Below are 23,517 nucleotides of genomic sequence, written 5' to 3' on the forward strand. Positions count from 1 at the left end.
TAAAAACTGTATCACAGAAGCTATGTAATAGCACTGTTTGGAAGGATTAAATAAAAAAAATTTAATCAAATTTTAAAGGTGAAAGAGTATCAGAAAATATCTGACCAAAGAGGGACAGAGAAGATGATTCCTTCAAGATACTTAAGATTTTAACGATACTGGTAAACACTTAATAATATTAAAGAGAAATTTATAAAAATATATCCATATGCTTAACACCCTAGCAACCGTTTTCTTAACTGTTTTACCTACCAATAAATATCCATATACAATTCCACTTTACATAGTTATAATAATACAGTTATTTTGCATTGATTCTTTTGACCTAGTTTTCATATTTGTTTTAATCCTTATTAGTAGTCTATTTAAAAAAAATTAATGCTTATTTATTTTTGAGAGACAGGCAGAGTGTAAGCGGGGGAGGGACAGAGCGAGAGGAAGACAGAATCCAAAGCAGGCTCCAGGCTCTGAGCTGTCAGCACAGAGCTTAATGCAGAGCTCGAACTCACAAGCTGTGAGATCATGACCTGAGCCGAAGTCAGACACCCAACCGACTGAGCCACCCAGGTGCCCCATAATCCTCATTAATAGTCTATTAAGTTAATATGTCACAATGTCTTAGCCAATTCTGTCAGTGAGCCCTCTTACTAAACTACAGACGCCAATGGTTAAAACCAGAAATAGACAAGACTGCTTAACTCACACTCTAACTAAAATGTATTGTGCTTATTTCTTACTGCACTTTCTTGAGGCATTGACGAAGACATTTTGCAATGACTGAACATTCCAACTGCCAGACCAGAAAGGCTCGAATAGTAAATGAGTGTCTAGAAGACCATACCCTACACATCCCCTTCTCAGACCATGATCATGGGCTAAACACATACTGAATTCCACCTGTGATCATGAGCTCTCTGCTTGCTTTCTTGCATGGACCACCCCCCACCACAAACTTTCCCTATAAAACTCCAGGTATCCATCTTGCCAGCAGAGAGGTAGGTTGTTAAGGCTTGAACCTGCCACCTCCAATGGCTGCTGGCCCCTGAAATAAATTTCTCCCTTTCTTTTTTCCAAACCCTTGTCTCTTGAGTTATTGGCTTCTCTTGCAACAAGTTTGTTCAGCAACAGTGTTGGCAAACGCAGCCAGGAGCTATGGTTCCAATTTGTCCAGCCCCCTCAGGAATCTCCTGGGATGGAGCAGTTGGCTGAGGCAATGCACCAGGACTCACCCATTCATTTCCTGAGCTAGTGGCCAAGATAGATCGATCAGCAATCTCTCATTATTGAAAAATCACACTGTCTTGTTATTATTGCTTTTCCACTATACTGCAATGAAAATCCCTGTAACCTAATTCCTTTAACCACAACTGAGGGTAGAACTGATAAAGTCAAAGGTTATAAGAATGTTCATGGTCCGTAATATGTCATCAAATTGCTTTCCAAAACTGTGGTCAAATTTTGTATTGCCACCAAAAGGGAAGCCAACTTCCATTTATCCTCTCAAGGCACAGGTATATATTAATTGGCTTGGATTTATTTAGTGTGCGTTCTTCCACGCAAAACTACAGAAGATGAGTTTGGTTTTTGACTTGTAAAAACATACCAAAAATTTAACAAATTTTCCTCAAAAATGACCTAAATGATGTTATATTACTTTATAAGAGCAGCTACCAAAAGAAACTGCCATGAAAAGGTTAACACTCATCTAAAATCTAATTAACTGCCCAAAATATAACTCTGAAACATCACACAATCTCTTTGTAATTGTAGGGGCCAAGGGTAGGCCACACCAATATGGGTCAATTTGGCATGGACATCATTTTGAACTAAAATCAATCAAAACCCAGCACATTCAGGAAAAGCTCTTTACCTCTCCCTCAACTGCCTATTTGTACCAGAAAGAGAGCTACTAACAGAGATTCCTCTTTACCTAAGAAATTTATCTATATAATAAGGCAACTCTTGTTTTTTTAAACATCTCCTCTTACCTTCCTGCTAAGTCTTTCTCCCCTTTGTATCCTCAGATTCCCACCCTCTCCTTAGCTCCAAGAGGCATCATATTGCTCAACTGTCTTTCGAACTCCAAGGCTATGTGAACTGCCAAATGTACACCATGAAATGTTATTGTCTCCTGTTAATCTGTCTCATGTCAACTTGGTTCTTGGTCCATCCAGAGGGACCTTGAAGGGCAAAATAAATTGTTCCTTCTCAACACAATGGTGTGCGGATAGCAATTATTTTCAGATTTGTACTGTATATAGTTAATTTTGTAGTACATGATTTAACATATGGCATAGCCAAATCAAGTCTACTAATCAGCTATTTTATGAGAGAATGCTACAATTTTTTAAAAATGCTAAAACTTTCCCCCCCTCAAATCAGGAAAATTCATTGGGAGACTTCATTTTTATACAAGGAAACACACGAAACAATCTTTGGTTTCTATTAATTTTGAAACAACTGAAAGTTACTAAAAAAAAAAAACAAAAAAAAAATGCCTCACAAATTAAATGATCAATATTGTGTCAGTGAAAACCAACATGCTTCTCTGAATCATTTTGAAAGTTACTAAGCTAATAATTTTAAGAAGAAAGCTATAATAATAATGATCAACTTTGTAACAGTTAAGGCAACTTTTTTTTTTCTTTTTAATCCAATGCTCCAGAAGTTTTGGGATTTTTAAATCACTAAGTCATGTAGCTATCAGGCATGTAGGAGCTTTTTCAGAAGGCGAAATAAAAGGACAAAAAAGTGTGGCCACAGAGCACTTGGAATAGTCTGAAAAGATCCAATTTTTTAATCCAACAGTCCTCCTCATACCCTGGTAATAAATTAAAAGGCTGACATACACACAACATACGTTAAGAACTATGAAAACAAAAGCCATAGCAGCAAAGAACCAAATATCAAATAATTGTTGAAAAAATATCAAAGCAAAGGAACAGAAGGTAAATTAACTTCTTAAAATCAAGAAATAGTTTAAGCAATAAATGAAATTAATTAAATCTGCAAAGGAGGCTGGAAGTAATAAAAAATAACAGATCCAAAGCTAAATGGTTTTTTTTTTAAGATTTTTTAAAGATTTATTTATTTTTGAGAGAGAGAATGCAAACGGAGAAGAGGCAGGGTTGGGGCGAGTAACAGAAGATCTGAAGCAGGCTCTGCGTTGACAGCAGTGGCAAGCTCGATGAGGGGCTCGAACTCACTAGCCATGAGATCACGACCTGAGCTGCAGTCAGACACTTAACCAACTGAGCCACCCAGAAGCCCCTAAATGCTTCTGTTTAACAAAGCAATATTCAAGAGGCAAAGATGTGAAGATCAAACTAGACTGTGAGGAGGCACATTAAGATGTGTAAGACAATTCCTTGTTAATTTAGAATAAAAGTGAAATTACCCAACAGAAGTCTCCTTTCTACTCAGGAATTGACAGTCAATTAGCTGAAAGTACTAGTGACGACAGGGGACCACCAAAGTAAGTAAATATACACACACATGTGCATGCATGTGCACACATATACATTCACACCTTATACATTGTATTTTCACTTAAAAAGCATACATGTACACTCTTCTAATAATCTGATAATAGGGCCAGTATTTTTTCTTTGAGTATGGGTCCAATGATTAGAATTCTAAGTGTCGTTTCTTTGACAAGTTACCAGGAAAATAAGTTAATTTATTAGTTTGGGGGGTTTTTATTGTGAAGTTAGAATGCAAAGACATTTGGGAAACAGAGTCCAAAATCTGTCTAGAATTTTATGATTTCCTTTTTACATTATAATCTTTTGTAATTGTTTCACCTCCACCTAATTTGACAGAATTCATTAAAAATTCACCATCATCAGGGTGCCTGCGTGGCTCAGTCGTTAAGCATCGGACTTCTGCTCAGGTCATGATCTCACAGTTCATGAGTTCGAGCCCCACATCAGGCTCTGTGCTGACAGCTCAGAGTCTGGAGCCTGCTTCAGATTCTGTGTCTCCCTCTCTCTCTGCCCCACTCCTGCTTGCGCTGTGTCTCTGTCTCCCAAAAATGAATAAATGTTTTAAAAAAAACTTTTTTTCTTATTTATTTTTTATTTATTTATTTATTTATTTTTTTTCAATGTTTATTTATTTTTAGGACAGAGAGAGACAGAGCATGAACGGGGGAGGGGCAGAGAGAGAGGGAGACACAGAATCAGAAACAGGCTCCAGGCTCCGAGCCATCAGCCCAGAGCCTGACGCGGGGCTCGAACTCACAGACCGCGAGATCGTGACCTGGCTGAAGTCGGACGCTTAACCGACTGCGCCACCCAGGCGCCCCAAACTTTTTTTAAAGAAATGCACCATTATCGTCTTTTCTTTTCTTTTTTTTAAATGTTTATTTATTTTTTGAGAGAGTGTGTGTGAACAAGTGGGCAGGGGCAGACAGAGAGGGAGATAGAGAATCCCAAGCAGACTCCATGCAGTCAGCACAGAGCCCAATGTATGGCTCAAACTCATGAACCATGAAATCATGACCTGAGCCAAAATCAAGAAATCAAGAGCCAGATGTTTAACCAACTGAGCCAGCCACACAGGTGCCCCTCCATTATATTGCCTTTTCAAAGTATTCAACAGAACTGTAATAGAAAGAATTCTTTGTCCCCTATATAGCAATCAGATCATAGTATTCAATTAAATTATATAATCACAATTTCAAGGAAAACTAGCATAGAAACTTAAGGAAACAAATACAACTGGGTCTTGGTAAGCATGACTCAATTACTGTGAGCCGAAGTCTGGCTGTATACTAAAATGAAACCTAAATTCAGCCATAGTATGTAGTGTGTTGGGGTGTCATTAAACATGTTCTATGTTCTATAGAAAGAATTGAGAGAATCAGTACCTGAACAAACTGTTAAAGGTAGTTTAAAAAAAAGTACTGATTCATTAACAAAGCCATTATTGTAAAAGAATCATCACAATGTCGGGGCGCCTGGGTGGCGCAGTCGGTTAAGCGTCCGACTTCAGCCAGGTCACGATCTCGCGGTCTGTGAGTTCAAGCCCCGCGTCGGGCTCTGGGCTGATGGCTCAGAGCCTGGAGCCTGTTTCCGATTCTGTGTCTCCCTCTCTCTCTGCCCCTCCCCTGTTCACGCTCTGTCTCTCTCTGTCCCAAAAATAAATGTTGAAAAAAAAATTAAAAAAAAAATCATCACAATGTAGTATGTAAATGGACTTTAACTGCCATCCACGATGGAATTAAGTGTTACCAGACTACTGCCCTTGACATATAAAACTGGGAAAGTTACTTTAAGCACTATTTTCAGATACTGGACAACTGGATGGTAGGCAGAATCACAGTGTAATCCCTGGAAGGAGAATTCATGATGTAGTCCTTAACTATCTCAGCTTTATGCCTGGAAGCACACTGCAGACCATGGCGAAGCCTAAGCACAACATAGTAGTTAGTATCAGAGCAGAGAAAGTAGGATTTAGGAGCTTACGGTTGCTAAGGTAAAACCTTTTTGAGGCAGAGTTCTGAAAAGGAGCAATTACCCAAGATAAATAAAAGGCATCCAAATTCTAAATAAAGTAAAATTATCTCTGTTCATAGATTTATAGGACTCCATACACACTCACAAAACCTGTTAGAGCTAATGAACAAGTTCAGCAAAGTACCAAGATACACACACACACACACACACACACACACGCAACCCAGTTGTGTGTTTTTTTTTAACTTTTTTTTTTTAATGTTTAGTTATTTTTAAGAGAAAGCACAAGCAAGGAAGGGGCGGTGGGGGGGGCGGGGTGGTCAGAGGATCTGAAGCAGGCTCTGTGCTATAGCAGAGAGCCCAATGTGGGACTCAAAACTCACTAACCACAAGATCAAGACTTGAACAGAAGTCGGATGTTTAACCAACTGACACACCCATGTGCCCCCCAGTTTTGTTTCTCAATGCTAGCAATAAAGAATATGAAAAGAAAATTAAGAAAACAATTCCAATTACAATAGTATTAAAAAGAATAAAATACCTGGGAATAAACCAAGAAGGTGAAAGACATGTACACTGAAAACTACAAAACACTGTTTAAAGAAATTAGAGAACACAAAAATAAATGGAAAGACATTTCGTGTTCATGGACTGGCATGTCTTAATATTGTTCAGATGACAACATTACCCAATCAACCTACAGATTTAATGCAAACTCTATCAAAATCTCAGTTATGTTTTCTGCAGACACATAAATTCATCACAAAATTCATATGGAATTCTGGCCTCAAAACAAATCTTGAAGAAGAAGAACAAAGAGGACTCAAATATCTTGATTTCAAAACTTATGTAAAGCTATAGCATTTGAAATAGTGTGGTACTGGTATAAGGACAGATACAGGCCAATGAAATAGAACAGACAGCCCCAAAATAAACTCTTGCATATATAGTCAACTGATTTTCAACAAGAGGCCAAGACTGGTATACTTCAATTAATAGTGAAGGGAGAATGTCAGGCAGAAAGGCGAGTTCAGGTACCTTCCAGAGTATGAGACCCAGAGCCCCTCTCCCAACTCCATGCAGGCCTTCATCCCTGCCATGGCTAAACTAATCCAGAAGAAGCTACAGGGAGAAGTGGAGATATCAGCAGCTACAGAAGGACCTGAGTTAAATCCATGTCTGGGCAGCAGAAGCCTGAGGTGCAACTAATAAAAATAATATCATTAAGGAGGAATTGGCCCTGCTGGTTTGGTCCAACATGGTCTTTAAATTTCTGGGTCCTGTGCTGGTCAAAGAGGAGACGGGAGAAGCTTGGGCCACACAGTGGGAAAGAGGCTGGACTATATCAGAGCTGAAATTAAGCAATACAAATCCCAGCTCTGGGATCCTGAACAGCAGACCGCGCTACAGAGAAGACCCTGGCTCAGGTGCAGCAGGAGTTATAGTGGGCCCAAGTGGCCACGGCAAGGGCTTCTAGGAAGGACTAACCAGGTGTGGGGAGCAGGGGAGGAGAGGAAATGAGGCAGCTCTAGGGTCTATACTGTAGCTAACAAAATGTGAAAACACCTGTTTTCTGACCAGTCACTTCTGTCATAATTGTCTCCATCCATTCCCTGGGCCCTGTCTACTTTATATATACACCACCTACATTACTCCATCAGGTCAAAATTCTTGGAACTGGAACCTCTCTGTGGCAGAGTAATCCTTCTTTCTTTATTGAGACTGAAATTAAATGTCTCAAACCTACTTCTTGTCTGTATGTGCAACCCTTAATTCTCCCTTATCTTGGCTGGCAACACCTCTATAGGAAACATGAGAAAGGCATTTACAACACAATTGTTGGGAAGGTTAGATGGGGGGAAAATAAAAGTACCAAAACTATTCAATGAAGAAAGCATATCCAAAGCCAAGGAAACTGCATATCCAAATGCCTATGAATGAAATTGGAATCTTACCTTATAGCAAATACAAAAGTTAACTCAAAATGGACCAAAGACCTAAATGTAAGAGCTAAAACTATAATACTCCTAAGAAAACACTGGGGAGTGGGGAGGGGGGTTGGAGCACCTGGGTGGTACAGTCCGTTGAGCAACTGACTTGGGCTCAGGTCATGATCTCGTGGTTTGTGAGTTTAGAGACCCGCGCCAGGCTCTGTGCTGACACATCAGAGCTGGAGCCTGCTTCGGATTTTGTGACTCCCTCTCTCTGTCTCCCCCTCCTCTCCCCCCACCGCAAGCGGATTGTCTCTCAAAAATAAACAAACGTTAAAAAAATTTAAAAAACAAAAAGAAAGAAAACACAACACTGGGGGGAAATTCCATGACACTGAATTTAAGGAGAACTTCCTGGATATGACAACGAAAGCATGTGCAACAAAAGCAAAATAAACTGGATTTCATCAAAATAAAAACATTTGTGCACAGGACATATATCTGATAAGGGATTAATATTCAGAATATATTTATTTAAAAACGACAACAAAAAACAATCCAAATAAAAAATGTGAACAATACTTGAATATTCAAGATATTCAAATGGACAACGAGCATATGAAAAGATGCTCCGTATCGCTAGTCATTAAGAAAATGCAAATGACACCCTCAATGAGAGACCACTTCACACCCATCAGGATGGCTATTATATAAAACACAGAAAGTAAGTGTTGATGAGGATGTGAAGAAATTGAAACACTTATGCACTGCTGGTGGGAATGTGAAAATGGTACAGGCACTGTGGAAAACAGTATGGCAGTTCTTCAAAAGTTCAACATAGAATTATCATATAATCCAACCATTCCACTTCCAGGCATATACCCAAAACAACTGAAAGCAGGGACTGGAACAAATATTTGTGCATCCATGTTCACAGCAGCATTATTCACAACAGCCAAAAGGTAGAAAGAACCCAAATTGTCCACCAACAGATGAATGAATAAGCAAAATGTAGCATATATATACACAATGCAACGTAGATAATCTTAAAAAGTAAAATCCTGACACATTATAAGAATTATGTAAAAATTAAGCCAGTAACAAAGGGACAAATATTGCATGAATCTACTCATAAGAAGAACGAATAATAGGCAAATTCATAGAAACAGAAGGCCTAATAAAGGTTACCAGAGATTTGGGGAAGTGGGTAATGGGGAGTTAATGTTTAATGGATTCAGAGTTTCTGTTTGAGACCATGAAAAAGTTCTAGAAATGGACACTGGTGATGGCTGCACAACATTGTAAATAAGCTTAAGGCCACTGAAGTGTACACTTAAAAATGGCTAAGTTGGTGAATTTTGTGTTATGTGTATTTACCACAATTTTAAAAAAATGGAATGGCATCTTTAAAGTGTTAAAAACCTTCAACCTAGAATTCTATAACCAGTGAAAAGGTTGTTATGAGCAGAATGTCTGTAACATTCAGTGTCCCTCTGCCCCACAAACCCATGTATTGAAGGCTTACCCCCAAATAGGATGGCATTTGGAAACATGATGGGCCTTTGAGAAGTAATTAGAGTTAGATGAATCAAGATGTGGGGTTCTTATAAAGGGATTAGTGCCTATATAAGAGACACCTGAGCACTCGTTTACTCATGCCTGCCTGCACACTCACATTTGCTCTCGTTCTGTTTGCCATGTGAAGACAAGGTGAGAAGGCAGCCATCTACAAGCCTGGGAGATCATCCTAACAGGAAACCAACATGCTGGCATTTGAATCTTATATTTCTAGCCTCGCAAACTATGAGAAAATAAATTTGTTATAGACACCACTCAGTCTATGGTGTTATGGCAGCCTGAGCTAAAGCAAAGTCTTTCAAAAGCAGAGGCAAAATGAAGGCATTTCCATATACACAAACACTAAGACATTTTGTCCCAATAGATGTGCACTATAAGATATGTTAAAATGAAGTTCTTCAGGATGAAAGAGATACCAGATGGAAATCTGTTATCTATATGGAGGAATGAAGAACACCAAAAATGGTAAATCAGTGGGTAAATATAAAAGATTTTTCTCCTTGTTTCTTAATTTCTTTAAAGATGACTGATTGTTTAAAGCAATATTAATAATTTACTATGAGGCTTATATTGGGAAGTAAAATGTATGTCAACATTAACACAAAGGACTAGTGTAACAGATGGAAGCACTGTTTCAAGGTTATATGTAAAGTGATATGTTACTAGTTCATAGCAGAATATAAAACCTTAAGAATGCATACTATAATACCTAAAGGACTCACTAAAAAAAGAGGTAGAGATAAAACATCAATAGAAGAGATGAAATGGGTTTTTAAAAATGTATTCAATCTAAAATCATGATGACAAAGGTAGTAAAGGAGAGGAGAAGAAAAAAGGAAGAGAAAGGAGAAGGCAAAAGGAAGGGAGGGAAATCAAATGGGAATTAAAAGGTAGAAATTACACATTAACAGAGATAATATTAAATTAACAAAATGAAAGATAAAAATTATAAGATCAACTCAATACATGCAAAAAAAGCATCTGACAAAATTTAACATCTATTTATGATAAAAACTCAACAAAGTGGGTTTAGAGGGAATGTGCCTCAACATAATAAAAGCCATGTGACAAGCCCACAGTCAACATACTCAATGGTGGAAAGCTGAAAGCTTTTCCTTTAAGATCAGACACAAGACAAAGATGCCCACTCTTGCCACTTCTGTTCAACATTAATATGGGAAGTCCTAGCCAGAGCAATTAGGCAAGAAAAAGCTATAAAAGGCATCCAAATTGAAAAGGAAGAAATAACATGGTCACTCTTTAGATGACGTGGTGTTATATGTACAGAAAACCCAAAAGATCCCATCAAAAAATATTAGAACTAGGGGTGCCTGGGTGGCTCAGTTGGTTTAGTGTTGGACTTCGGCTCAAGCCATGATCTTATGCTTTGTGAATTCGAACCCCACATGGGGCTCTGTGCTGACAGCTTGCTCAGAGCCTGGAGACTGCTTCAGATTCTGTGTTTCCTTCTGTCTCTGCACCTCCCCCACTCAGGATCTCTCTCTCTCTGCCCCTCCCCCATTCGCGATATCTCTCTCTCTCTCTCAAAAATAAATGTTTAAAACAATATATATTAGAACTAAAAATGATTTTAACAAAGGTGCAGGATACAAAACCAACACACAAAAACCTGCTGCATTTCTTTTCTTTTTTTATAAATTAAAAAAATGTTTTTACTTTTTTTTTTTTTTTTTTTTTTTGAGAGAGAGAGAGCACACGCAGGGAAAGGTCAAAGAAACAGAGACACAGAATCCAAAGTAGGCTTCAGGCTCCAAGCTGTCAGCACAGAGTTCAATTAGGGGCTCAAACCCACAACCCATGAGACCCTGACCTGAGCTGAAGTCAGACGTTTAACTGATTGAGCGACCAGACACCCCAAACCTGCTGCATTTCTACACACTAATAATAAACTATCAGAAAGAGAAATTAAGAATACAATCTCATTTAAAATAGCATTAAAAAGAAAATTATCTAGGAATATATTTAACCAAGGATGTAAACGTGTATAATGAAAACTATGGGACACTGATAAAAGAAAATGAAGACAGAAATAAATGGAAAGACATTCCATGCTCATGGACTGGAAGAATATTGTTAAAATGTCCACACCATTCAAAGTAATTTATGGATTCAATGCAATTCCTATCAACATTCCAATAGCAGTTTTCTCAAATAGAACAAACAGTCCTAAAAAAGACTCCAAATAGCCAACCATTCTTGAAAAAGAACAAAGTTAAAGGAATCATGCACCCTGGCTTTAAACTATATTACAAAGCTACAGTAATCAAAACAGCAACAGCACTGGCATAAAAATTCACATATAGACCAATGTCACAGAATAGAGTCCAGAAATAAACCCATGCATACATGGTCAATTAATTTTCAACAGAGTCAAAAATACACAATGGAGAAAGGACAATTTCTTGAATAAAAGGTGTTGGGAAAACTAGACAACCGCATGAAAAAGAATGAAACTGACTATGATCTTATGCCATACACAAAATTATCTCAAAATGGATTAAAGATATGAACATAAGACCTGAGACCATAAAACTTCTAGAAGAAAATACAGACAGTAAGCTCCCTGATATCAGTCTTGGCAATGACTCTTCAGATTTAAAAGTAAAAGTAAATAACAGGACTATATCAAATTATAAACTTTCTACACAGCAAAGAAAACCATCAACAAAATGAAAAAGGCAGCCTACTGAATGAGCGAATACATTGGGAAATCATATATCTGATAAGAGGCTAATATCCAAAAAATTTAAAGAATGTATACAACTCAATAGCAAAAACAAAAAAACAAACAAAAATCTGGCTAAAAAATTGGAAGAAGAACTGAATAGACATTTTTCCAAAGAAGACATACAGATGACCAAAAGGTACATAAAAAGATGTTCAACATCATCAGTGATCAGGGATTTTAAATGCAAATCAAATGACAATGATCTATCACCTCACACCTGTTAAAATGGCTACTATCAAAAAGACCAGAAATAACAAGTGTGGTAGGGGTGTGGAGAAAAGGGAACACCTGTGTTACTGTTTGTGGAAATGTAAACTACAGTGCAGTCACTGTAGAAAACAGCATGGAAGGTCCTCAAAAAGTTAAAAATAAAACTACTATTTATTTAAAAATAAAACTATCAGCACATACATATCACTTCTGGGTATGTATCTGAAGAAAACAAAAACACTAATTTAAAAAGATATGTGCACCCCCATGTTCATTATAGCATTATTTATAATAGCCAAGATATAAAAACAACCTAAGTGTCCACCAATGGATGAATGAGTAAAGAATTTGTGGTATGTATGTATGGTTTGTATATACACATATAGGTGTGTGTGTATATATATATATTAACATGTATATATATTTAATGGAATATTATTCAGCTATAGAAAAGAATGAGATCTTTCCATTAACAACAAAATGGATGGACCTCACATGAATTGTGCTAAGTGAAATAAGTCAGAGAAAGACAAATACTGCATGATCTCTCTTATGTGTGGAATCTAAAAAAAAAGGCAAAACACACACAAAAAAACCAGAAAACACCAAGCCCATAGATATAGAGAACAGACTGGTGACTGTCGGAGATGGGGGGCTAGAGTGAAAGAAATGGGTGAAGTTGAAAGAAAGAAAGAAAGAAAATAAAGAAAGAGGGAGGGAGGACAGAAGGAAGGGGAAAAAAGTCAAATGGGAATTAAAAGGCAGAGACAAACTAGGTAAAATAAAAGCAAGAGCCAAATATATGTATGTGCAAGGGACAAACTTAAAACATGAGCTCACAAACAGGTTAAAAGTAAAAGAGTGAAACATGATGCACCATGCAAAACTAAGAAGAAAGGAGTAGCTGTTTAATGTCACCCACGTAGACCTCAGAATAAGGATTAGCACCAGGAAAAGGGGGACCTTACATACCGATAAAAACATCAATTTGTTAAGCACACATAACACTCTTCAGTGTTTATACATTCAACGTTTATGCATCTAACAGTAGAGCTTCAAAATAAGTGAAGCAAAAAAGTGAACTACTAACATAAGAAACAGACAAATTAAAGTTTGAGATGTTAACACTACTCTCAGTAATGGACAAAAGATGTAAACAAAATTATTAGGCAGGATGAAGAAAATCTGAACTCTATATACCAACATAAAACTTAACTGAAATTTATGGAACACCAAACCCCAAAACTAGAAAATGCACATTCTTTCCAAGTATACATGGGAACATTAAGACAGATGACATTCTGAGCTATTAAAAAAAAAAAATCTTAAGAAATTTCAAAACTGAATTCAGAGTATGTTTCTGACTACATTAAATTAAATAAAAAATCAATATTCACATAGTTCACCAAATAAATGACAAAGTAAGTACTGTAGACATTTTTTAAAGGATTAGCTTGCATTGTTCTGGAAAGGCATTATAACAAGAATAAGAAAGAATACAGACTGACATGTAAGATACGGAGAATGCTTCATAACTTCCTCAGATACAGTCTTTATATAACCAACTGTTATAATGCATTATAAAATAACAGTAGTAATAGTACTAATTGCTATGCATTTTACGTATATTTATGATAGAAATCTCATCAACCTGAATATCATGAATTGATAGTACAATGATAGCTAACTTCATAATGTTGATCCTCAGGATGTACTAAGCTTTGAAGTACTTTCAATGCATTTAAATATTTTAAATGCATTAAAATATTAAAGGTGTTTTTACTGTTTTCTACTTCTTGTATGTATTCCACTTCTTAGAATTTGTTATACCCATGTGTCAGACTCTGAAAGGCATTCACAGAACTGGACCATGTATGCTTACAAAAAAAAAAAAAAAAAAAAGGCTATGAAGAGCCACACCTCTAAAATTATATAGAGTTAATTAGTAACCTCTAGAAGTATCCTGTATTATCTTTAGGTATCAAAAAATATTTGAAATATTAATATTAACCCCTTTGATCTAGTAATTCAACTCATAGAATCAATCCTAAAATAAAGATGCTATCAAAGATTAGACTTAGGTATAAAGTTGTTCATTCTAGCATTGTATGTAATTGTGAAAAATTTTAAATAATGCAAAGTATAACAATAGGTATGATTATGGTATAGCCATACAATGGGAGACTATACATCCATTTACAATTATGCTTTTGAATAATATTGATTGACAGAGACAGAAGGAGCATAAGTAGAGAAGAGGGGCACTGGGAGAGGGAGAAGGAGAAGGAGAGGGAGAGGGAGAGGGAGAGGGAGAGGGAGAGGGAGAGGGAGAGGGAGAGGGAGAGGGAGAGGGAGAGGAAGAGGGAGAGGGAGAGGGAGAGGGAGAGGGAGAGGGAGAGGGAGAGGGAGAGAGAGAATGAATCTTAAGCAGGCTCTATGCTAAGTGCAGAATCCAATGGGGGGCTTGATCCCATGATACCGGGATCATGACCTGAGTTGAAATCAAGTGTTGGATACTCAAGTGACTGAGCCACCCAGGCACCGTAGTGCTTTTGAATACTTTTAAAGATATTCAAAATATAATGCAAATACAGTATGCATTAATGAAAAAAAATAGTACATCAAATTATGAAGCATGATGTGTTCTATATAAATATGGTTGGTGTGTTTAAATATTCATAGAAAAATGAAGTAATTCTTTGTACTTTTATACTTCCAAGTTAATGTTTCTATAATGTGCATATTTTACAGTTAAAATCAGTAAAGTTTTAGAATTACATATAGTTTAATAACTGAATAGAACGTATAATGAATTAAGGCCTTCAGAAACTTCTTTGGAGTAATACAGTTTAAAGTTCCCATTAAAAACTGGTTATAGGGGTGCCTGGGTGGCTCCACGGTTGCGCATCAGATTCTTGATTTCAGCTCAGGTCATGATCTTAGCATCACGTCATCAAGCCCATTTCGCTCAGGTTATGATCTCCCAGTTTGTGAGTTCAAGATCCACAAGGAGGCCCACATCAGGCTCCTTGCCGGTGCTAACCTTGTGAAGCCTGCTTGGGATTCTCTCTCTCTCTTCCTCTCTCTCTCTGCCCCTCCTGTATGCACTCTCTCCCTCAAAATAAATAAACTTAAAAAAAAATAGGTTATAAGTGACTAAAGAAATTTCTCATTGAAACGATAATTGTATAGACTGTCAAACGATTGTCAGAAACTAATGAGATAGTAATATCAAAGATGATTTAGTAAAATGCAAAAGGCTGTTAGAAATAGATAAGTTACATAACAAAAATCATTAACTATACACACACATACATACACAAACGAACACCTCTAATATATTAACATAAGACCATTGTAACTGAGGTCAATATTTTGCTCCAAAATCCCCTAGTGTCTGAATAGAAATGTGACTCATAATAGTAGTCTTCTCAATTACCTCAGATTCAGTTAAGGATAACAAACATCATTCCAGTTTGCTTCTCTCTTCAGACAATTCCACATAGGAAAAAAGGGGGGGGGGGAGGAAAAGAGCTTTTATTGAATGATGAAGTAAGTAAAATATTATATCTCCTCTCATTTAATGTATTCTCAAACTAACTTGCAAAACAAATCTGAAAAGTCATTTTCATTTTATAAGGACAAGGAAGTTAAATAACTTGCTCAAAGTCTTACAGCCTAAAGAAGGGATTTAAAAAACCTAATGCTGTAGCTATAAAATCAGTCCATACTCTTTCTAGTACCCCAAAGTCTCTCACTAGGGTGAAAATTTCAAGTAATATAATGTACAAATCATGGCGTTTCTTTTTCCAATTAGTAAATGTCTTCAAAAGTCCTATATATTCTCAAGGGGGGAAATAAGGCAATGAGGGAAGAAAAGCTATTAGAGGGTAGGGGCCATCTCTGTCTCTCCTCTCTAGGTCTGACATAGCTTTCCCAGGATTTTGAGAGAAGGGAGAAGAAGTAAAGAAAGAATAAAAAGGACAAAAGTAACAGAAATGTGGAAAAATGAAGAGAAAGGGAGGAAGAACAAGAGTAAAAGAGACAAAGGGGTAGGAAAAGGAAAGGAATGATGAAGTCCTTTATAGTTTTATAAAGGCTGCTGAAAGGGGAAACTGATAGGGGTGAAGGGGAAACCAAGCAGCCAGAAAAAGATGACTGTCAGATTCATAGTCAGCAAAAGATGAACACAGAGTTACACAGACAGAGGGAAATAGTTACACAAACACTGGAGAGAGAGAGAGAGAGAGAGAGAGAGAGAGAGACAAATCTCAAAAAAGCAGACAGAAAGAGGGAGAAAGGAATGGCAGAAAGAAGTCAAAATTAAAATGAAGACAGACAACCATCTCCACCTGCCCATGCCACCAGCTGAAGCAAGGAACAGAAACTTAAATGTATTTGGGGCTTTGTCAGCACCTACTTGGTGGACAGCAGCCTCAGTTCATTTATTTTCCTTCACAGTGATGACGGTTCTCTACTTTACCCTCCCCTTTTGGGGGTGGAGTGGGGCGAGTGTGGGAAGACCAGGGAGAGTGGTGAATTAGAGGAATGAGATGAATTTATTATTTCAGGTCCCAATATGATCTTTAACAAAAAGCATTTCAAATTCAGAAGATACAGAATACAAGAATCAAGCATCAATGAATTGTTATACCATATGTAAAATCTAAAATGTAAAGACAAAAACCAGGATCTTTTGTTTTTTAAATGCTTATCTATCTAATGAGAGAGAGAGAGAGATGGGGGCGGGGGGGCAGAGACAGAGAGGGAGAAAGAGAATCCCAAGCAGGCTTCATGCTGTCAGTGTACCAAGGCTTGACCCCATGGACCCAAGAGATCATGACCTGAGCCAAGATCAAGTGTCGGATGCCCAACTGACTGAGCCACCCAGGCACCCCAATCAGGATCTTTTTTTAAATGGCTGTTCAAAATCTAATCACTTGTAGAAAACTTTAGGAAAGTTTTATTCACTTAGGAGTGAATAAAAAAGGCAACAAACTAACCACTTCCTTTGAGCTTCTTTCAAGTGACCTTTAACCATAAAAGCCAAGTAATTCCCAAGCTCTTTTGATCAGTAAATCAGATAAAATCATGTTCCTACTTAAAACCCTATAATGACTTCCCATTATAATTAAGATAAAAATAAAATTCAAACTTCTTACCATGAACATAAAAATTGTACCTGATGCAGTCCCTGCCTACCTCTTTTACCTCATTGAGTTTAATTCTCCCCCTTTTCATTATGTCACAGCTCTCCTTCTCTTGACTACTACCAGCTGGTTTACACTTCAGGACATTAGCTTCTTCCTCTACCTGGTAGGTTCTTGGATTCTCACATAGCTGGCTCCTTTTCATCATTCAGATTTTAGTTCATGTATCATACCTTCTCAAAGTGGCTTGCTTTGATTGCCCTACAAATAACCCCTTTTTTGCCCATCCACTCCCCAGTTACTCTCTATCCCATCACCTTTCATTTTTTTCTGTAACATTCATTAATCTATGAAAGTACCTTAATTATTTAGAAAGCTGGCATATGCTTATACATAAGAATATAAGCTCTAAGGGCAACAATGTTGTTCCATATTTATGGCTAAATGCTCAAACTACATAGGTGCTCAACAGTGGTGCTATATATATATATATGCATATATATATATATATACACTTAAAAATGGATTAAACAAATAAAAAAGTACAGTAAGATTTTGTATTATAACTAAGAGACAAGTAAAAATAAATCCCTAGCAGCATCTTCACAAATAACTACAGATTGTCATAGTTGAAAACTCGTAGCCCTAGAATAGTTTTATCTCTAAACACTCTAGGCATAGGCCATGTCAGCCATATTTGAATGTTTAATACATCATAATGCTTACTAAACTAGGAACTTATTTTAATTTCTCGGATGTCAAATTTCAAACTACTCAATTAGGCTTAAAAATCTTTTATTTTTTTTAATGTTTATTTATTTTTGAGGACAGAGAGAGACAGAGGATGAACAGCAGAGGTACAGACAGAGAGGGAGACACAGAATCCGAAGCAGGCTCCAGGCTCTGAGCTATCAGCACAGAGCCCAACACGGGGCTCAAACTCATGAGCTGTGAGATAGTGACTTGAGCTGAAGTTGAATGCTTAACTGACTGAGCCACCCAGGCACCCCTTAAAAATCTTTTTAATTGACAGACTTTAACTATAATAATATGTGCTTAGTAGTCATTGTAATAGATACAAATCTGTACACTAATCAGATCCTCAGTTCTTAAAATTTAGTGTTCTCGGCCCAACATATGTCGTATATGTTGTTTAGAGAAAGCCAAGATCATTTCTTATACCTATTCTAGTGGAAGCATTAAAATTAAAAAAAACACTCAATTATTAATATGTGATATACTCTACACTGAAAGAAGTATTAAACATGAAACAGGAATGGAACAAAAAGCTTATTCATATATTCTTGAAAAGTGTGCCTTATGAAGCAGAGTTTTGTGAAAACAGTACACTACATACAGTTAAGGGTTCCATATCACTACCCTTTTTTAAATGTCCTCATCTCATAAAACATGAATGATATTTGCAAACTTGCAAGTGGTATTTTGAAGAGTTAGAATTAGTACAGACTAGGTCACATAAAATTAGAAAGCCTGAACACAGAAACAGAATCAAAGTTTGCTAGTCTCAAATTCTGAGGTCTGCATTCTCCTTCCCTTTGCTCTAATTCTGTTTCTCGAAATACATGATTTAAAGAGGAAAAAAAAAAGTGTCACCAAAAGATATTACTATTTTTTTCACTTCCTCTCACCCCTGCCTTCTTTAAGAATTTACTGTAAGATGATGAACATGAGGCTTTAACAAGTTTAAAGCAGATATTTGGATGAATTCTTAAGTTTTGAAATTATCTGGTAGGTAGGCCAATTAAAAAAACAGTAACTAAAAAACAAAATACTCTTTCTACTACCAAAGAAACAACCACCAAGCAACCCGCCTATATTCAAACACAGGATATAAAACATCATATATCTACATATTCTGACATAAACACTGATGATTCTTTTCAATTATATTCAAAGGAATAAAATTAGACAAGCAATTTCCAAGGAGATAACATACAGCTTATGCACCTTTAATTCGTTAAAGAAAAATAGGTAATTTTCACATATAAATTATATAATCTCTAAAATATGACCCCAAAAATCTTAATTAAAATCCAAACAAATAAAATATTATCAATTCTACTTTATTGAGAGCCAGAGCTCCTACATAATAACATGCAAGAATTTTAAATTCGTGAAAGCAAGTGTCAAGTACTACACAAAATTTCCATACACAGCAGGTAGTAAAGCAAGAAAAGAACTGACACAGTTACTCTCCTTAAAAGAGACATACAATGGAGAACTGTTATACAGCGCTAGCATACTACAGATCTATGCATTAAAGATGTTGTGGCTATTAACAGTTTAAACCTTTACTGTATTTTGCTAATTGGTACATAGAACTTTAAAGCTTTTGAAAGATAAAACATTCCAGTCATTTCAATTCTCCAGCATTGTTCAAGTATTCCAAGTAGGAACAAAGAGGAAAATAAATCAGCTTTAATTGCTGAAGAATCACAGATAATAGAGATGGCTGAATACTGTAGAGGAAAGATCTTTTGTTCCTTAAACAATTTTAATATAGAAAGATCATTCTCTATTTTAAATTTAAATGGTTCCTGTCTGCATATAAAAACTACTATTAACATCCATTTCCTCTGTAAGTACTTAATAAGTACAAGTTTCATATAGCTTGATAATATAATATCTGAAAGTAACTTATTTTAATTGGGAGTATATTTTAGACAACAAAGTTCTGTACTTAATATAATTTTATTTAAAATAACCATATAAATGATCTGGCTTGTTTTAATCAATATTCAATATTAAATGTAAGAGTTAACTGAAGTTGTTTTAAAATTAATGATATTATTAATGAGTAGAAATATTTTTATTTTAAATGATCAATGTATTCTATTTAAATTTCCAGTAATTTAAGAGCATGTTTTATCTATCAACACAAAACTAAGTCATTTTAATATTAGTCCACATACTAAGGTATATATGTCATGCAATACGAATACTAAATGCGGTTTAATAGCCTTCTAAACATTTAAGCAATCATTTACGTGATTAATATTCTTGGTACAAAGTACATTCACTGATTAACCTATCCCAAAAGTGTAGGAACAACATTTACTTCTAAGCCATACCAAATCTTAACATTTTTCATTACTTGAGTTTTTCATATTTCTCAAAATTAGTATCTTTTCCCCTCCCTTTCTTCTCTCTCTCTCTCCCTCTCTCTTTCACACACACACACACACACACACACACACACACACACACGCGCGCACGCACACACACACACACACACACACACACACACACACACACACACACAGTATTTGAAAAAAGGCAAACTAAAGAATGGCTATTTCACTATAAAATTTACACTTCCAAAATCATTAGTCATTACTTCTTGAGAATTTTAAGCAATAATATTGCTACAATTTTAAAGGCTATTCATCAATCTTTTTCAGTAGCTCATGGATAGTGTGAAACCACAGAGAGAAGTACATTGTAAAAAAAAACAACAACACTATAGTTGTTTTTAAAACATAAAACTATATTGGAAACTAACATATATATTTAGTCAGTGCTTTTTCTCTTTTTATTTTAATAGTCTCATCTAAATACAAAAATATAAATAAGCATCTGTAGACTAAAAAACATGAAGAAACATTACTCCATATTTAGTGAAAGTCTTAAAGAAAAAAAACCTCACATGCTAAACTGCCACCATGGAAGGTTCTCAAAGGCTGCTATTCTTTGATGTAAAATGAAATACTACTTAGTGAATAAAACATAAAAAACTCCTGTCTACCCTTCAAAGAGACATATCCTTTGACCCAGTGCTTCAGACTAAAGCCTTGAAATTTTTGCACAAGAATGCTGCGTGAGGAAAGTCCAGACAAAACAGACACTTGAGATGCTAGAAGGCTGTATAACCCCAATTGCAGACACTAGTCCTTCCAATAATCTAGCAGAGATAGTGCTGCCATGCACCAGAAGTAATCTCACCAAAAGAAAACTGCCCTCCCCCACCCCTACCAAAAAAGCAAGCAGTCAAAGCAAATGTAAGCCTTTAACTTAGGTTTATCTTTTTGTGCAGGTCACCTCTTAATGACTCATTTTTATTTCAAGTTTGCAGACTTATAAGAAGTTTTCATCTATAAACTGTTAGTACATCAGGAGGTGAAAACAACATAAAACAAATACTTGTGTAGCAAACATAATTGTTTTATTTCTGAAGGCTTGAAAAATCACTCATTTTTACAAATTTCTTAGAGCGAGTTCAAGCAATGAAAAAATTTCAAACCTATTAAAGTGACAAAAAATTCTATTAAATAGCTTGTTGCTGTTTGCAGACATTCTAAAACGGCAATATTATCATGCAGTTGATTGAGTGTGCTGCTAATACCATGTGCTTAATCAAATAGCAATTACATATTGCAAATATCAGCAAGTAACAAAGCTTTAACTGCTGTGTTATTGCTCTTTGGAAGAAACCCTCAGGTAGTAAAACAACAAACTGGTAACATTCAAACAGTGACTCTACATGCACGTGTTATTTTTAAAGATATAAATACAGACTACTTAAAATTTCTAAAACATTAGGATTTTACATTAATAGTGTGTATTGTAATTTATCAAGTAAAAGCTTAGAAATGACAGCCATCCTCCTCACCCCACCGATTTGAGGCTGTATTACAGACTGCTAAATAAAGTTTCCTTTTTCATATGCATTTGTGTTGAGGATGCACGTATAACTAACCATAATACCTTTGTAAAATTTAAAACAGGTGGTGCTTAATAGGTTTTAACCAAAATAAGCATCTAAAAGAAAACAAGCCACTCAAATTTACACATGTGCCTGGCACACTAAGTGTCCAATAAGTATTTATTGAATAAAGAAAACTGAAGGAAAGGTGGAAGCCAACTTAATTTTACAGAATATACTAATGTATAAGCTATTAAAGCTCATTTCACTTCTATTAATAAATTGAAATAATTCTTACATATTATGAAAGTATTTTCTTTCTGTATTAAAATTTTAACTATAGAAGTAGGTAGTTAATACAATTCTGACAACCAGGAATTAGTATTTAAAAGAGGTAATACTCGGCAATCAAAAAAGAATGAAATCTTGCCATTTGCAACTACGTGGATGGAACTAGAGGGTATTATGTTAAGTGAAATTAGTCAGAGAAAAACAGGTATCATATGACTTCACTCATATGAGGACTTTAAGTCACAGAACAGATGAACACAAGGGAAGGGAAGCAAAAATAATATAAAAACAGGGACGGGGACAAAACATAAGAGACTCTTAAATATGGAGAACAGAGGGCTGCTGGAGGGGTGGTGGGAGGGGGGATGGGCTATAAATGGGTAAGGAGCATTAAGGTATCTACCCTTGAAACCACTATTGCACTATATGCTAAGTAACTTGGATGTAAATTTAAAAAATTGAAAAAAAATCAGAATTATCTGGGGAAAAAATTAAAAGAGGTAAGAAAAGTAATAAAAATAATAAAAAATACACCTATGAAGGCTTAATGTATGCTTTGGTTATTTTGTGAGGGAGCACCTCCACAAAATCTTTAAAGAGTACTGAAAATTTAACTTCTTTTTTACATTCCAAGTAAATACAGAAAGACAGCACGTTGATGGGACTTGGGTTTTCATCAAATGTACTGAAAGGAGATGGGAGGTGAGGTGGCATAAAACACGAAGAGTCACTCTCTTAATAAAGCACAAAGGCAAAGACATTCTCCCCCAACCTCCATGGCACAGCAACTCCTGCAACAAAAACAAAGGGTCAAACAACCATGTGCAAGCTTTCCGTATTATTTGTAGGAAGTATCTCATATTTAGAAATAATAATGATGCAACCCAGAAAAAGGCTTTTTTTTTTAAACAGTGTACTTCTACATAAATTGACAAGATTATTTTTAAATGCTGCCATCTACTCTTCTTATATTTAAATTTTTACTAATTCATTTATTAGTAAATGAAAAAGATAACAGTTTATACACAACGAACAAGAAAGACATTCTTAAGATTGACCGATTAGAAACTTACCATGTGCCCTGGTATAAAATTTATTATTAACAGTAATCCAGGAATTACAACTTCATTCTCTGAAGATTTGTCTCTAATGATGGCAACACTGTGTAGTTGTAAAATTACTGAATACCTTCTTTACATTAGAAAATGCCACTTTCCCCTCTACTTTCTATGTCTTAAAAATAAACAGGAAACATGTTATCAATATACAATTGATGCCCAGAATAAAACACTTTATTAAATTCTGCCTGGCAGATGTGATAGCAAAAAAAAGAAGAAAAAAATTAAGCTTCACTTGGGAACATGCTGTTTGAGCTCATCTAAGAATATTAGTTGAAAATAAAAACAGCATATATTTAAGATGAAAGAAATATGACTTGATAACAGTACAAATAAAAAAGGATCTGAGTTTTAGTTCTCCATGAAAT

The 23,517-nt window shown here is 35.8% G+C and overlaps 1 protein-coding gene and 1 pseudogene across 3 annotated transcripts in view; one reads left to right on the forward strand and one right to left on the reverse strand.

Annotated features, from left to right (window-relative positions):
* The window catches only part of NDUFS4 (NADH:ubiquinone oxidoreductase subunit S4), a 112,417-nt gene that overhangs the window by 41,533 nt on the left and 47,367 nt on the right, over window positions 1-23,517 (reverse strand). The gene's annotated exons all lie outside the window — the stretch shown is intronic.
* LOC102901777 lies at window positions 6,558-6,904 on the forward strand (annotated as a pseudogene).

The sequence above is a fragment of the Felis catus genome, chromosome A1, assembly GCF_018350175.1.
Source record: "Felis catus isolate Fca126 chromosome A1, F.catus_Fca126_mat1.0, whole genome shotgun sequence".
Classification (NCBI taxonomy): Eukaryota; Metazoa; Chordata; class Mammalia; order Carnivora; family Felidae; genus Felis; species Felis catus.